The following is a 6,628-nucleotide window of genomic DNA, read 5'->3' as shown; positions in this document are numbered from 1 at the left end:
TCTGCAACTCCCGGGGCTCTGCTGTTCATACAGCAATTGCTTAAAATGTACAGCAGTTGATTGCTGTATTTCCCTAACCCAAATGTGTTCATTTAACCAGTCACCAGATTCAGTTAATGACCACCACGTGTACAAACGCTGTGACTGACTATGCCCTACCACTTGGTTAATTAGACCCAGGACCTGACTCAAATGGCTTGCCCTTGCCCGGCAGCTCCTCTGCTGCTGCTTTCATGTTTAAATCTCAAAAGAAGAGTTTACTTTTTACTTCGCATGTGCACAATTTTCTTCTGCAATCTTTCTTTCTTCTCCTTGTCAGGCTGCCAACTACTTGTCAAGAGGGAAGATTATTAAATGACTCAGTCACTAATGTGCTGGCTTTTCTGTTACCAGCAGTAATTTCATAACACATTGCACGGAGCTGTAATAGGCTGAATGGTGAAAGTAATAAAGGAGTTTTTATTTGCTCCTTTAGCAATTAGAGCCACCCCACAGATATCTCAACTGCTGCAGAGTAGCTGGAGATCTGATCAGTTGTTGCAGGCTGGTGCTTAAATGGCATTTTTCTCCTATGGGAAAGCTGCAGATCCTGAAATCCTCCCTCCGCCCTGAGTTACGCCAGACTGCCATGAAAATACGCGTCCATCAGAGCCAATGAGCAGACTAACCTTGCTCTCAGAGGGCAGAGGTGTCCCCATCTAACTGCAGCTCATTGTGGGCTGGGATGCCTGCAGGAGGGAGATGTGCCCCACACAGGCAGTCTCCATTTTTTCTATTATTTGCAAATGCTGTTTGGACAGTGAGCTCCTTCAAAGTTGGCCAAAGTCAGCTGAGGATGCCTGCAGCATCAGAGGTGCACCATGCTGCAGCAGCGTGGCCAAATGCTCTTGGTAGGACGCATGTGCACCAGGTTTTGTAGCTCAGTTGGAGAAAGCAGAAGAGAGGCCAGCAAAGAGGTCCTGGGGCTCCTGAAGATCTTTGTATGGTGTTAGAAGGAAGTGACTTCGTGCTATTCTGACTTGGTGCCACATTAACAAGACTCCTATACTTTCCATTACTTGCAGTTGTTTTATGTGCAGACATTTTACTCGGTTACACAAACAAATAACGACTATTTTGCAAGTAAACTGGTTCTGGCCAAAGCTTTTCTTGCCTATCAGAAATACGAACATTGATCCTCCTTTAATGTGAAACCACACAAGCCACTTCCACATCTTCTGCCACCTGTGATCATGGGTCCACAGCCAGCACTCGCATCCTGGCTGCTCCCTAGCCAGACCCCGCAGACCTGCCTCGTGCCCCTTCCTATGGTCATCTTATGGAACTACTTTCTTTACATTTTCATCTCACCAGTGCTGTTGGGAAACTATAGCAGGGCTGATATTTGGCCCAAATTATAAGGCTGGGTTTTACTGAGGGAAGGGCAAACCCAAACCTACTCCTTCAGCCAGGGAAAGAAGGACACAGCAGGAATGGGAAGCCCAGGCAGGATCAAATGTTTTCTGGGGTGAGATACCATCTGATTAAATCACTGTCACTGGCAGAGGATAATCCTGTGTGAAGTAAAACGTTGCCAGGGAGCTCAAGACACACTCCCACTGGTTCAGGGAGCAGGGGATGAGCCAGGAGCGGGGGGGGACACAACAGCACTGGCCATGCCCTCAGCCACAGGGCACAGTCCCACGAGATCTCAGCATATCCAGCAGAGCCAGGGGTGGTCCATCAACAGCCTCATACACAGAGAGGGGATGAACCAGGACCACAGTCCCTCTAGGGAGACCGGTCTGGAGCAGGAGATGGGGTAGGAGACAAGGCAGGTCCAAGGTCCATGCAGCAGCAGGAAGAAAGGAAACATCTAATGCAGCTCAGACAGGGACGGAAGACACAGGCATGAGCTTAAATGAGGGCCTGGGCCATGGGCAGAAGGTGGATGGGTGGCAGGTGCATGGCAGCTAACACCCTGTAGTGCCCTTGAGGCCCTGACATGCTATACCTTAAATGAAGTGCCAGGGTTTTATATCAACACGTCATACAGTGCTGCCCAGGGAGCCTGGAGCAGGCTTTAGCGCTGGCTGGAACACTGTGTTTGGAAAGCCTGTGCAGACAGTAAAGGTGTGGGAGCGAAAGTACGCACGGCCACACACTTTATCCCACTGAAAGAGGAGATGGGGAGACTGGATGCTGAGAGTGATTTGTAGGTAATTAGTGAGTGGGTGAAGCGAGGTCTAACACTGGCCTTGCTGGCGTTTCTCTGCCCGCCCGGCTGCGTGCTCGTCGCATCCCAGCAGCCCCACAGCCCCGTCCTGCCCTCCCTCTCCCTCCCAGGCCGACCCTAACAGGTCCCTCCCCAAAAGGAGTGTCCAGGGGAGCTACCGTCACCGTACAGCACCAGACCTCCAGCGTTGCAACTGCTCTGCCTTCCTGCGCTGATCACCTTCCTCTGCTAATTACCTTCCTTCCACCAACTTTCTCATTTAAACCTAAGCATCCCCTAGCTCCTGTCTTGGGTGACCAAGGCTTTAATTTTGACTTTTCTGCCCTGTGTTTGAGTAGGGATCCTCTGCACCTTGCAGTTTCAGCAATACAGGAACTGACTGAGGCTTTGACCCCTCAAATCAGTAAGAAACTCACCCAATACTCGATCTCCAAGAAGCCTGGGAAAGAGTGTAGGCACAGGGCACTTATCTAGTATGACTTTCCAGATGGTTGTCTTGCCTCCAACCTATTCCTTGTTTGAAGACGCAGTTTCTGTGGCTCCTGCTATTGGATGCATTGTCCCAAACAGGATGCTTATTGACAGCTTTCAATTTACGTCTATGCTTTGGGTTAAAATTCCAACACAATTTTATTTTTAGGTAATTTTATATGCCTGCAGATGGGTTGTGTTGTCGTGTATGTAATTGCTGAGGATAATGTCATGTAATGTCATGTATGTAATTACTGACATGCAGTTCATGTCAATTCATCCCAGTAGACAAGTTTCCAAAGTTCCTCAATTCATGTCTTTTCACACCACCTCTTCTGAGCCATGCATTAAAAATTTGCACCCTGTGTCGATCTGCCCGTCCATCTGTCCTGCATGTGGCATTGAGAGTGTGTCAGGGAATGTGGCTGCAGGAGCTCTTTGGTGCAAGGTGGCCTTTCCTTGGCAATGCTGGCTGTTCCAGAACGTTCTTTCTGCCCTCACCAGCTCCGTGTCCTCCTGCTCACAAGACGCCTGCTGAAGCAGTCGCTAGGGTTGCAGAGGCGGTGGCTGAGCAGGGAAGATTGTGAGCTGCCTGCACCACGACCAGCCCATCCGCCGCAGGCATGGTGCTCACCAACGGCAGCTCTTCTGGGCTCCTTCCTATCGCCAGCCTTACCTGAGCGGAGAGTTGTTGCTTTGGTCTGCACCTCATGTAGCTGGGCTCTCTTTGTGCCATTTGTTGCTGAAGTTAGACCTTGGTGGCCTCTTGATGCCACAGACAAACTTGCCTGGGTCTCGTCGCTCCATACGTTTATGGGCGTTGTGGTGATGCCAAGCGTGGCCTGCAGTGATGTCTCTGTTTCAGCCAGTGTCCCCCACGGGTGGCTGTGGGACAGCCCTAGGAGAGCGGTTGGGTTGGTTTGCTTTGAGCGTGGGGTGAACTCCTCAGCTGCTGTCGTGCTCTGCACCTCCAGCCCAGCCTCCAAGGCTGGGGGTCACGCGTGCAGCCTCCCCTCTGTCTACTGAGCAACCTGGTGGGACCACCGTGCTGACCCTGCTCTGAGCAGGGGGCTGGACTGGAGACCTCCCAATGTCTTTTTCAGCCTGAATTATCCTGTGAGCCTATGAACATTATACTGCAAGGCTTGGGACGAGATTAGCCTGTTATTTTAAATTTGAGGCTTTACCTCATTGTGTTTTACATGTGAATTAGTGAATTTAAACAGTCTACTCAATTACGTTATTTTCTTTAGTTGTCTTTGAGCTTTTAAAGTAATGAAATCTGTTTAGACGCTGTAATTTTCTGTTTCTAGGTGCTCTCTGCACCCAGACGCACAGGCCTGAAGGACCCTTTCTCACGTCAGCAGTCCTTGCGTCCAGCTGACTCCAGAGACCCACTTTGAGAGTCCATCACAGCTATCCTCTGACATTAGAGGGCAGATGAAGGCAAGGCCAGGAATAACAGGCAGGAGCGGTGTTTCCTTGCTGTGCAGTCCCCTACAGTGCTGAGGCACTTCTGCGGCTTGCCTTGCCCCTGCTGCGGCTCTTCTCGTCTGGAAATATCTCAAGGTGGCTGCGTCAGCTCTGCAGAAGAGAGATCTCAGTGCCTAGGAGCCTCTTTGGTTTTTCCAGCTCTATCAGCTGGTCCAAGAAAAGATATCGCCACCTCCTACAAACCTGTCTTTTCATGCTTCCTGAAACTGCTCCAGTAAGATCAGTCAGTTTTAGTTTCTTTCCCCACTTGCCTTCTCACGTGACAAAGGCAGAGTGCCTTAGCCAACTCTGTAGCCGGCACCTTGCGTCCAACAAACGCGCCTTCCAGAGGACCTCCATTTCCCACCCGGGGCCGGGGCGGGTGATGAAGACCCTCCAGCAACCCCTCCTGCTGGCAGCCCGCCCATGCGCTTCTGAAGTATTTCTCAATTTCCCAGTTGATGCTGCTCAGCTTTAATTTTCCTCTGCCTGTTCCTGACATGGACTTTAAGGAGCTTCTTAGACCCCAGTGTTTCTTTCTATGGATTTAGATTCTGCACTAGAGTCAGCTGTGTTTTCTGTTGGCTATAAGAGAAAGAATAAAATCTGTCATCATAGGGACATCTTTCCAAGGGAGCACTCATTTTTTATTCTTTTCTTCACTCTCACCAATTTTTCACAGCTCTTTAAAGCTGAGAGGAGCTGACAGTGTTCTCCTGTCAGATTACTCAGTGTACCTGAAGGAGACTAAGCTTTCTGCTGCTCCTTGTTGCTCCTTAATTGGATTACCATGGGCTATTTTATCCCAGATCAGCTCAGTTGTGTCCTGGGGCGCAGGGGGATAGGCAGCTCTCACCTGTCAACTATGCAGAACTATGTATAAATGTGGAAATAGTGTGTTTTGGGATGTTTAGCCAAATGCTGTATATGATTAGCTAAGCAATGTAAAAAAAAAAAAAAAAAAAAAAAAAAAAAAAAGGAAGCAACCATATTTGCCTAACAAAGCCAACTTCCAGAAAATCATGTTGACTGGTACAAATTATATTTTTACCCTGTGGGATTTTTATCATCTGAAATCTCAGACAAAGCACTCATTTAGTGTGTTAGGCCATGATGATGCTAGTCGAGGTATTTTACCATATACTTAAATGTTTCAAATAGGTATTCCAGTCATAACCGCAGTCATGACATTAGGACAAAATGAATTTGAATATCGTGTCCTGCCCATCTCCTCCTGCTGCTGCCTGGGAGCATTAATGCCTCATAAACACTATTTTAACCAGTGATTTGAGCCACTGCTGGCTGGTGGCCACACTTATGCCTGCCTGGGCCTTTTTTTATGTTGCTGTTAATTTATTCATGGAGCTGAATATCATTTTACTATTTGTTCTCTGCAAAATCCAATTCTACTTTTGACTCTGCTTGCTTTATTCTGCACCACTTGCTCTCTGCGATCCGTATCAGTGGCTGAGGGACTTCCTTTGCTCACTTTTCGTAGCGAGTAAATTTGCTTTATTCATTGATTGCATTTACTGTGTCTTTTACAATAAGTGTTAATGAAACTGGAATTGTGGCACAAGTGCCAAGACACTCGCTGTCAGCCTCATTCTTGCTCCTTACGCCTTGGGGATGGTCCTGGGAGCATAATTCATAAGTGCAGCTGAACTTGCCTGGGGTGACCTGTGCTGGTGCATGGGCAGGGAGGGACGGCCCCTGTTTGCTGGAGCATGAAGCATCATGAGATCAGTGATGAGATCACTGAAGACCACCAGAGAGCATCCACCAGCCATGCTCTTGGATCCAAGAGACCTAAAGAGAATTTTCACAGGACTTGGGTGTACTGCAGATAGTTGGCTGCAAGCCAGGGAGCCCTTTGAAAACACTGGTGAGAGCGAAAGAAAGACCTCACCACACAGTGAGCTGCACAGAATGCTATTGATAAACCCTTTAATTGGTATGCTTCCTTATCTAGCAGCTCTCAGTTTCCTTCTTTTAGTTGCTTTTCAAGGTGCGATGGTGTTGTTCTAGAGGTGCACAGTTCTTTTCATGTTGGCATGCTCACCTGAGGGAAAAGGCACCAAGACATCCACTTCACTCAAGTTCTTTGCGTCATGTTCAAATGCAATTGTCTAGGGAGCTCTTCCTGGGGTGATTTCTCTCTTCCCTCCAAATATGAAGTCCTGATAGTTTTTGTTCCTCTACTAAAACTGATTCCATGTTCACGGTCTTCAGCTCTAAATCCCATCAAACTCACCAATACAGTGAGTTTTCAGAATTAAAACCTGTCTTTTGACTTACAGTCTGAAATGTAAAATGCTCATCACAGAAACAACTGGTCTAAATCTAGCGTGTGAAACAGCAAGGTCTCTTCCTGCAGTATTTGCTTAGGAAATGATCACCTCCGTGCTATCACAGCTATCAGCTGTTACAGCCAAGAATATTTAGGTCCTACCTTACCAGCAGGAGTTG

Source organism: Balearica regulorum, chromosome 3, assembly GCF_011004875.1.
Source record: "Balearica regulorum gibbericeps isolate bBalReg1 chromosome 3, bBalReg1.pri, whole genome shotgun sequence".
NCBI classification, from domain to species: domain Eukaryota; kingdom Metazoa; phylum Chordata; class Aves; order Gruiformes; family Gruidae; genus Balearica; species Balearica regulorum.
This window is presented reverse-complemented; position numbering follows the sequence as displayed.